Below are 11,542 nucleotides of genomic sequence, written 5' to 3' on the forward strand. Positions count from 1 at the left end.
AGATCTGGCCACAGGTTGGACCCAGCTTACAGGCATGGTGTTTACTCTTATACCTGGTCCCAGACAACAAACGAGATGTTACCTCTTACGGCTATGCTAAGAACAAGTAAGGTCCTGAGTTTTTACTGGTACTAAAGTCACAGAGGATTACAGCATTCACACATATTATATAATGTCCATGGGTGGTAAAGAGAATGTCATGACAGGACCCAACACAAAGTTTATATTGTGTCTTTTATATGTACATCCAGCCAACAGGTAGAACATTTACCCTAATGCATGGACGTATCCCACTGGTGAGATTCTGAATCTGACTCACAGATGAGGTCCACAGTTGAAATTGAGGCTGTCATATGCAGATCCAGTCACAGATGGGATGGTGACTCATTTCTGGACTTAGTTCACAGGCACAGTGATGATTGTCATTCCTAAACCCAGCCAATAAAAAAACATTGATGCTCCTGCCTGGGCTTAGGGCAGTGGGTCAGATCGTGGGTCCATAATAGCTGGAAGGTCTCAGAGAAGATTTACATGCTCAAGCATAACATGTGAAGCCCTCAGGTAAAGCAGAAGGTGTCATAACAAAGCCCAGCACAGAGGTGATATTGTCACCCTCATATGCAGACTCAGCAAATAAACGGTAAGGAGTGTCATCCCACCCCCTAAATGTTCACAGCCTACTGTTGAGGTTCTGAGTGTCACACCCAAAGGTAGTTGAAAGTGGGAATTTTGACTCATACATACATATAATCCACAGGTAATATAGTGACTCTTGGACCAAGACTCAGTGCCCCAGTGGTGCTATGACTGCCTTACCAGGCCAGTATTTGCAGATAAAGTTGGGGCACTCACAGCAAGAGTTGACTCTCATATCTGGATTTTGGACATTTGTAAGATTGTAAGTCTCATCTCTGGACCTTCTCTCAGGGGTAATTGTGATTTATACTTTTGCCTAGCACCTGATTTGTTTTGCTGTAAGTCCAGCACATAGTTGAAATGTGTACATATATGTGAATCACACACTCATGTGTTATGATTCTTCTGCCTGGGACCTGCTCTCAAGGGGAACTTTGATGTATGTATCAGACAGTCACCTAGGTAATGTGATTCTTCTCTCCTGCCTTAGCCAAGCACACAAAATGCACTGTGGCATATTTCAGAACCTAGAATGTAACCAAAGTGATGTAACTTTTCTCTCTTGCCTAAGCCCTGGCCTTAGTGGGTATAGTGACATATTACTGAAACCAATACCTATGTTATATGACTTTCCTCTGTTGCCTGTGACCTACTTACACCAGGATTGTGACATACCTCTGGGCTGAGGACCTAAAGATGTGACTGCTTTTCCTGCATGGTTTCTGTCTACAGAAGGATTTGTAACATACTGCTGGGAGGAACTGTTACTGTCATATGTGGATCCAGGCACAGATGAGATACTGACTCATTTCAGGACCTAACCTACAGGCACCTTAATGACTCCGATACATGTACCTAGCCAATAGAAGAGATATTGACTCTCATACTGAGGCTAAGGGCAACTGACAACTGATTAGATGTTGGGTCCATGGCAGCATGAAAGTCTTGGAACAGATTGTGACTCTCACACATACTGTATAAAGCTTTCAGGTGGTACAAAGAGTATCATCACGGGGCCCAAGATTCTAGATGATCAGGCTGTCCTATGAGTGCCCTGCCTGTAGTGGGCATTGTGACATATCACTGGGTTTAGTGACCATCTGCTGTGACTCTCCTGCTCTGTTGAATTGATAAATTTGTGTCTCTTGTATACACACTCAGCAGACGTTAAAAATTGTTACCTTCCAGTAGGGACAGAGAACATTGCTGAGGCTCTGAATCTCACACTAGAAGGCAGTAGAAAGCTGGAACTGTAATGTTCATACATGCATACAGTGTGCAGGTACATTGGTGAATCTCAGAACATGTTCCTCTCTTTTTTTATTCTTTTTTTTTGGAAATGCAGTTTTGCTCTTCTTGCCCAGACTAGGGTACAATGGCATAATTTTGGCTCATGGCAACCTCTGCCTCCCAGGTTCAAGTGATTCTCCTGCCTCTGTATCCTGAGTAGTTGGGATTACAGGCACGTGCCACCATGCTCAGCTAATTTTTTATTTTTAGTAGAGATGGAGTTTTACCATCTTGGCCAGGCTGGTCTTGAACTCCTGACTGTGTGATCCATCTGCCTCAGACTTCCAAAGTGCTGGGATTGCAGGATTGGTCCACCACGCCCAGCCTACCAGGTTTCAGCACACTTGCAAGATGTGACTTCAGGACACAGTCACAGGACAGAGTCACAGTCACAGATTTGGCTATCATGCACAGGTTCAGACCACTGTCGAGATTGTTACCAGCATAGTTGGCCCCAGCTCACAGGAAGTGTTGACTCTCATACCTTGAGCAGGGATATGTGTGAGATTATGAATCTAATCCTTGGACTTTCCGCAGGTGTGCTTGTTACATATACCTTTGTCTAACACCTAACTGATTTGACTATCCTGCCTGGGTACAGCTCACACATTGGAGAGTAAAATATAACTGAGCCAAGGACCTGAGTGATGTGATTCTCTTGCCCAGACCTTGTCCTCATGGAGGATTTTGACATATCTCTGGGTCCATCACCTAGGTGATGTGACTATCTTCTGCCCACAGGGGAATTGTCACATATCACAGGGCCCATCACCTAGGTGAAGAGACACTCCTCTTTGTCCTGGGCCCTGAACCAAATGAGGATTGTGACATATTACTGGGGCCTGCACCTGAATGACACAACTCTCCAGTCTGAGCAATGCCAAGAAGAGGCATTGTGACATTTCTATGGCCCATCACCTAGGTGATGTGACTCTCCTGCCTAGATCCTGTACAAAATGTGGATTTGGACATATTGCTTGGCCCAGCGCCCAGGTGATATCTAAGACCAGGTTTCAGCACACATGTAGGATGTGACTCCTGTACCAGAACACAGTCACAGGTGGAAATGTGGCTCTTATGCATGGAGTAAGATTATTGTTGAGATTGTTACTGGTGTACTCGGGTCCATCTCACACTCATATGCCCAGTCAGCCCACAGTGACACTCAGATGAGTCACAGTCAGTGACTCTGCTGGGGCCCTGCCCAAAGCAGGCATTGTGACATATTACTGAGCCCAGCACCCAGCTGATGTGACAAACCTGCCAGGCCCTGCACACAGGAGGCATACTGACATATTCCCGGTCCAGCATTTAGTTATATGAGTCTCCTGCCTATTTCATGCCCACAGGTTAAATTCTGAAATATGCATATGTTCATCTCACAGGCATGATAATAATTCTTATACATGGATCTAGCCAATAAGAGAGATTTTAATGCTTGTAGCTAGACTTAGAGCAACCCATATGGTCTCAGGTCTCCTACTTGTAGAAAGGTCACAAAAAATTATGACACTCATGCATATCTTATAAAGCTCTTGTGTGGTACATACAGAGTGTCATAATAGGGCACAAAACACAGGTGAGATTGTGCATTTTTAAGGCAAATACAGCCAACTGTAAGAATAGTTTCCCACTCAAATGGATACCCATTTTTGAAGTTCTGAATCTCAAATTTGGAAATTGTCTAATGATGAAATTGTGACTTGTGGATTCTGTCTACAGGTAGAATGGTGACTCTCTGCCCAAGATTCAGCACAGTTATGAGGCTGTGCCTCCCCTACCAGACACTGCTCACAGGTGAATGTGAATTTCTTATACACAAATACAATTTAGCATTTAAAATGTAAATCTCATACTTGGACCCAACTCACAGAAATAGTCGAGCTGGAATGCATATGGTATTGTGACTATCATCCCTGGACCTCCTCCAAGGTGTTTATAACATATAAAATTTTAATACCTGGGAAATGACTCTTTTGTCTGAGCTCAACCCAGAGTTGGAATTGTGATGTATACCTGGGTCAAGCACCAAGGTGACAAGACTCTCTTTCTTGAGACCTGTCTTTAAAAGAGACTGTGACATGTCTCTGAGCTAATCACTTAGAAACGTGACTTACTTCCTCTGTCTGAGACCTGTCTACAGGCAGCATTGTAACATATTTTTGGGCCTCCAAAGTGAATAATGTGACTCTCATCTTCCACTTTTGTCCTGCCCTAAATGTGGACTTTGTCATATTGCCGGGCCCATTATCTAGGTGATACGACTCTTCTCACCTGTCAGGGCCTTGCTGACCAAGGGGACTGTGACAAATCGCTGGGCCCAGCACCGACGTAATTTGACTCTCTCTCTCCGACCAGACCTTGCCTAAAGAAAAGATTGAGACATATCAATGGGCCAGTCACCTACATAATGTTTCTCACCTGCCTGGGTTTTGCCTACAGTGGGCATTATGACATATCCCTGGCCCAAAACCAAAGTGATGTGACTCACCCTTCTGGGATTTGCCCACTGATGAGATTGTGACATATATACCTAGACCTAGCTCACAGGCATGATGATGACTCTCATACATAAACCCAGCCAACAAGAGAGGGTTTTACCCTCTTAGGCTGATAACAATAGGTATGCTCTTGGATATCTTACTGGTAGACAGGTCACAGACAATTTGGAAACTCACACATATCTTATAAAGCCCTTGAATGATGCATAGAGTTTGTAACAGGCCAACTAGGATTGTCACTCTCAAACATGGACACAGTCCACTTCTGAGGTTCTGAATCTTACACCTGGTGGCAGACAAAAGTTGAAACTGTGACTCTCCTATGTAAAATAATAACTCTTGGATAAAACCTCAGCACTCCTGTTAGGCTGTGTCTGTTCTACTAAGACACTGTGTGCAGGTGGATTTGAGGCTCTCATGTACAGATCCTTTGTACTGTTGAAATTGTGAATTGCATGCATAGACAGAACTCACAGGAGGAATTGACTCTCATCCCTGTAGCTAAGACAGGCACCAAGGTGGGGGATTAGAAATTTTATTCCTGGATTTTCCTGCAGGTGTGATTTTGTTATATACCTTTGCCTAGCACCTGATATATTTTACTTTGCTGCCTGGGCCAAGCCTACAGTTGGGATGGCCTCACTTACAGAAAGCATTGTGACATATCTCTGGACCCATCACCTTGGATATGTGACTCTATACTCTTGGCTGGGCTTTGCCCCATTGAGGATTGTGATATATTACTGAACCTGTGAACTATGTGATATGACTCTTCTCTCTGGGTTAAACCATAATTAAAGGGGATATTGTGACATTTTGCTGTGCCCAGCATCTAGGTGATATGAAATCTTTTTTCTGCCTGAGCCCTGCCTACAGAAGGCATTGTAACATACTACTGGGTCAAGCAGCCAGGTGATGTAACTCTCCCTCAGGCCCTGCTCACAATGAAAATATTAAGAGCTTGTTTCCTCACATTCAGGTGATGTAAACTTCTGCATGGTCTCTGTCCATATGTGAGATTGTGACACACACCAAGGCCCAACTCACAGGCATAATGACATATACCAAGGCCTAACTCATATCGGGACCAAGGTAATAGAAAACACTCAGGCTCTTCTAGCTAGGCTTAAGGAAATGGGCAATTTACTGGGTCTTTTGCATGTAGAAAGGTCACAGATTACAACACTCATGCCTATTTTATAAAGTTCCTGAGTGGCACAGAGAGTGTTATAACAGGGCCCAGCACACCGGTGGGATTGTGACCCTTATATGTGAATCTGTTCAACAAAAAAAGATGGTATCAGACAAATATTCAGCACACATGAGGCTGTCACTCTTCTACCAAGATAGAGTCTGCAGGTGGTCTCGGGAGTCTTGTGCATGAGTCCAATTCACTATTGAGATTCTGACGTGCATATTTGTACTCAGCTCACAGGTGTTCACTCTCTTATCTGGTGTTGGGACCAGTGTGAGACTGTAAATCTAATCTCTGGACATTCCTGCAGGTGTGATTGTGAAAGAACTTTTCCCAGCTCCTGATATTTGACTATTTTTCCTAAAGCTCAAAATGGGACAGTGACATACATTTGTGCCATATAAGTTGGCAATGTGACTTTTCTACCTTGGTCCTGTTCTTAGAGAAAATTTTGACATATCTCTGGGCCTATCACCTGGGTGACATTACCATCTTTTTCTCACTGGGTCCTGCCCACAGAAAAAATTGTGATATATCTTAACCCCAACCTAAATTATGTGACTCTTCCCTTCTGCCTGGGCCTTGCTTCCAGTAGGAAGTGTGATATATCACTGGAACCTGCACCCAAATAATGTGACTCTCTTGCCTGGACTCTGCCTACAGTGGACATTGTGACTCTCACAGATAAATCCAGCCAACAATTGGGATTGTCACCTTTACCTTCAAACATAGACACAGCCCACTGATGAGGTTATATATCTCACATGTGAATGCACACCACGGTTGAATTGCGACTGTCAGATGTGGATTTGGCCACAGTTTCAAGGGTAAGTCAGGTTTTGACTCAACTCACAAGCTCAGTGTTCTCTTATACCAAATCCAGCTAATAGAAAATATGTTGGCTCTCACTGTTAGGCTTAGGGCAATGGGTGTGGTTCTGGGTTTTCCACTTGCACAGAGGTCATATAAAACTGCAACACTTATGCATACTATATAATGCCCTAGGGGGAAACAGGGAGTGTCATGACACAGCCTGATTTCATAAGAAACTGAAGTTGTTATTTGCATATGCACAACCAGCTGACAGAATTGTCACCCTCACACATGGACAGACCCCACTGGTGAGGTTCTAAATTTGGGGAGGAGGGGGCAGCTGCCTTCCAGGCATACCTCAATCAAATGTGACATACCTTGATCAAATACCTATGTGATGTAACTCTCCAGCCTGGACCTTCCCCATAGAACGCATTTGAAATATATTTGGGCTTATTGCCTAAGTGATGTAACTCTACTTACCTGCCTGATCCTGGCCTCCACTGAGAATTGTGACATATTGCTAGGCCCAGTATCTAGGTTATATGACTCTTCTTTGCTGCTTATACCTGCATTTAGAAGGGACTGTGACATATTTCTAGGCCAAGAGCCTCAGTGATGGGACACTCCTGCCTTGGTCCTGCCTTCAGGAAAAATTGTGACATAACTCTGGGTCTATTACCTAGGTGATGTGACTCTCATGTCTTGTCTGGGCCAGCCCAAAGTGGTCACTGTGACATATCTCTAAGAACATCACAGAGGTGCTGTGACTTTTCTGTTTTTCCAGGCCCTGGTCCCAGTAGGAATTGTGACATAACACCAGGTCCATACCATAGGTTACTCATGTAACTCTTCTAACTTGTCTGGGCTCTGCTTACAAGAAAGATTGTGACATACAGCTGGGCCTATCACCTAGTCAATGTGACCCTCCTTTTTTACCTATGCCTTGTTAGTGAAGATTGTGACAAATCTCTGTGCCAATCTGCTGTGTGACATGACTCTTCTCTCTTGTCTGGGCCCTGCTAACAGGGAGCATTGTGACATATCACTAGGCTCAGCATTGAGGTAATGTGACTCTTCTGGCTGCCTGGGCCCTACTCACAGAAGGAATTGTGACATACTACTAAACCAAGAACAGAGATGATGTGACTCTCCTGCCTGTGCCCTGCCTACAGTGGGCATTGTGACATATCACTGGGCCTAGCACCAAGGTGATGTGACTCTCCTGTCTTGTCCCTGCCCACAGGTCAAATTAGGACATATGCCTGGGCCCAGATCACAGGCACAATGATGACTCCTGTATGTGGACACAGCCAGTAGGAGATATTTTGACTCTTACAACCAGGCTTGGGGCCAAAGACAAAGTCATGCATCTCCTACTTGTATAAAGTCCATAGAGAATTACAAAACTCAGGCCTATTGTATAAAGCCCTAGACTAATACAGAGAATTCTATAATTGGGCTCAGCTAACAGGTAAGATTGTGACTTTCATATGTAGACCCAGCTGACATAATCTTAATACTCGCACATGAATAGAGCCTACTTACGAGGCACTTAATCTCACACACAAAAACAGTTGCAAGTTGGAATTTTTCTCCTATATGTGGATCTGGTCCACAGGTGGCTCAGTGACTCCTGAACCATGACTCTGCAGACCTGTAAGGCTGTGACTCCCCCAGTGGAACACAATCTGCAGGTGGGATTGGGGCTCCTAAGCACAGTTCTTGCCCATTGTTGAGATTGTGACTCCTGTACTTGAACTCAACTCACAGGCGGGGTTGCCTCTCTTACCTGAAGCTGGGACTGCTGTGGCACTGTGAAACTCATTTGTGTACATTCCTGAGTGTGATTCAACAACATGCCTTTTCCCAAAACTCAGGTTTGACTTTCTTTCTGAGACCAAGTCCACAGATAAGGTTGTGACATATGCATTAATCAATCACCTAAGTAATGCTAAATTTTCCCTGGCCCTGACTCAGGTTATGTGACTCCCCTGCCTGGACTCTGCCTACATTGGGCATTGTGACTTATCTCTGGGTCCATCACAGAGGTGTTGTGACTTCCTTCTAATGCCTTGGTCCTGTACTTAGAGTGCATTGTGACATATAGTTAGGTACTGAACCCAGGTAATGGGACACTCCTGCCTGGGTTCTTTCTACTGGAAGCATTGTAGCATATCACTTAGCACAACACGTAGGTGATGTGATTCTGCTCTCTCACCTGGTCTCTGCCCACTGAAGTGATTGTGACCTATCACTGAGCCAAGAACCAAGGTGATGTCAGTCTCCTGCCTTGGCCAGGGGAATGGGTCCCTGAGGTGAGGTAAATCCCTCTGTGGCAGTGCGTATGGCAGCTCCAGTCTGATCTCTTAAGGAGATTGACAGGATGGCCTCCAAATGCCCGGATTCCCAGAGAACCAACAAAGATAAAGAAAGCTCAGGCTGAGTCCTGGAGAACAAGCAGGGAATCACGGCCTCAGACCTGCCACAATGGTGTGCAGGTGAGTCTCCCCAGAAGTCACAACCCCTGTGATCTCCAGGATAGGCCTGTCTGTGGGCCCATAGGATGCTCTCTGAACTCAGGTTCATTCTCACTGATGTCCCATGAAGGTCATTGTGACAGATATTTAGGCTAATCATCTAGGTGAATTGAGTGTCCTCTCTTACCTAAACTCTGTCTATAGGAAAGATTTTGATAACACTGGACCCAGTACTCTCTGCCAGGGGTTTGCCCACCAAGGGGATGGTTACATATCCCTGGACCAGTACACAGTTGATGTGCCTTTTTTGCTGTCTCTCTGCCCAGAGTTGGTATTATGCCATGGGACCTAGAATGAATTCACAGGCACAATGATGACTTTATTATTATTGTTATTATTTTGAGACAGGGTCTCACTTTGTTGCCCCGACTGGAGCACAGTGGAATGATCTTGGGTCAATTCAACCTCCACCTCTGAGGGTTCAAGCGATTTTCAGCCCTCAGCCTACTGAGTAGATGGTATTACAGGCACAGGACAGCACACTTGGCTTATTTACTTATTTAAGTAAAGATGGGGTTTTGCAATGTTGGCCAGGCTGGTCTTGAACTCCTGACCTCATGTGACCCTCCCACCTGGGCCTCCCAAAGTGCTGGAATTACAAGTGTAGGCCACTGTGGCTGGCCAATGGTGACACTTATACCTGGAACCAAGACATGTATGGGATGGGGAATCATCAATGGAACTTTCCAAGGGTGTTATTGTAAAATATACATTTGTCCAACATGTGAGTGATTTGGCTATCCAGACTGGGTTCAGTTTACAAATAAAATTGTGACACATTCCTGGGCCAAGAATTTAGTATATATGACTCCTGTGAATGGGCCCTGCTCTCAGAAAGATAGTAGCATCACACTGAATGCAGCACCTAGGTGATGTAATTCTTTTCTTCTATAAGGGCCTTGCCAACAGTAGGAATTGAGACATATTGCTGTCCCCAGCACATAGGAGGATGCCAAGAGAAACCAACAGACACCGTGAAGCTCCTGCTACATCAAAACTTAACCAGAACCTGGCTCAAAAGGGTACCGAGAACAAGAGGCCTAGGTGTCCAGCTGTGGATCTCGCGCAGCGCCCTATCCCATGACTACCTTACCCTCCCTCATCTGCCTCTCCCTGCTACAGAACCGCTGTCATTTTTTTTTTGTTTGTTTTGACATGGTGTTTTGTCTTGTTACCTGGGCTGGAGTGCAATGGCGCAATCTCCGATCACCGCAGCCTCTGCCTCCTGGGTTCAAGCAATTTTTCTGTCTTAGCCTCCCAAGAAGCTGCGATTACAGAACACCCGGTTAATTTTTGTAGTTTTAGTTGAGACGGAATTTCATCAAATTGGTCAGGCTGGTCTCAAACTCCTGACCTAAGGTGATGGGCCAACATCAGCCTCCCAAAATGCTAGGATTACAGACGTGAGCCATGGAGCCCGGCCCGCCGTCTGTATTTTTTTTTTTTCAGACGGAGTTTCGCTCTTGTTACCCAGGCTGGAGTGCCATGGCGCAATCTCGGCTGACCGCAACCTCCGCCTCCTGGGTTCAGGCAATTCTCCTGTCTCAGCCTCCTGAGTAGCTGGGACTACAGGCACGAACCACCATGCCCAGCTAATTTTTTGTATTTTTAGTAGAGACGGGGTTTCACCTTGTCGACCAGGATGGTCTCGATCTCTTGACCTCGTGATCCACCCTCCTCGGCCTCAGAAAGTGCTGGGATTACAGGCGTGAGCCACCGCGCCCGGCCCCGCCCTCTGTTTTTAAAGCGGCCGCAGCCTGACTTCCATGAACGCAGCAGCGAAGTCAGCCTAGCCAATGCGGAAGCAGGAAGGGTGAAAAGGTTTTCGCGTCACAGTGACCACAGCTGAGCCAATACGCATGCAGGAAGCATGAGAAGGTTCTTGTCACAGTGACCACCAACGTCGCCAGGGTGATGGGTCCCTGATGAGGGGGAGGTGAAGCCCTCCGTGGCACTGCGTATGGTGGCTCCAGTCTGATCTCTCGAGGAAGTGGACAGGATGGCCTCCAAATGCCGGGATTCCTGGAGGACCGACCAAGATAAAGAAAGCTCAGGCAGAGTCCTGGAGAACAAACAGGGGATGACAGCCTCAGGCCTGCCAGGACCCTGTGCAGGTGAGTCTCCCCAAAAGTCATGACCCCTGTGATCTCCAGGATAGGCCTGCCTGTGGGCCCGTAGGCTGCTCTCTGAGCCGAGGATCATTCTCACCGAGAGCAGAACGCTGCAGCCTCAGGGGCTGCCTGGAGGTGGGTGCTTCTGTGTCACTGCTGCATGTATTTGTGTGTACGTCACTCTGTCTCCTCTCCCTCTGTCTCTGTGTGTGAGCATGCCCGTGTTTGTGTGCCCATGTGCATGTGTGTTGGAAGGAATGTGGCCTGTTTGCTGGAGGGCAGATGCTTGCATTGTCGGCCTCTCTTTGGTAATCCTCTTTCGGCATCTGAGTCATTTGACTGGTTGTCAGTCATTTTCCCCGCGGTTGAATTTCGGGTTTGTGAAGGCCTGGGCAATGTGGGGAGCTGTGCGTTTCATCTGGAATGAGCCGAAGGTGACTGTGGCTGGCCTTTGCT

At 46.1% G+C, this 11,542-nt stretch overlaps 1 long non-coding RNA gene across 1 annotated transcript; it reads right to left on the reverse strand.

Annotated features, from left to right (window-relative positions):
* Positions 1-217: 217 nt before the first annotated feature.
* On the reverse strand, positions 218-10,761 carry LOC144578482 (uncharacterized). The gene is made up of 4 exons (XR_013524337.1): positions 10,605-10,761; positions 10,151-10,240; positions 4,201-4,291; positions 218-428 (listed from the first exon to the last, which is right to left on the reverse strand). It is a non-coding gene; the product is annotated as an uncharacterized LOC144578482 (long non-coding RNA).
* Between the last annotated feature and the right edge of the window lie 781 nt (positions 10,762-11,542).

The sequence above is a fragment of the Callithrix jacchus genome, chromosome 12 (assembly GCF_049354715.1).
Source record: "Callithrix jacchus isolate 240 chromosome 12, calJac240_pri, whole genome shotgun sequence".
Taxonomy (NCBI): Eukaryota; Metazoa; Chordata; class Mammalia; order Primates; family Cebidae; genus Callithrix; species Callithrix jacchus.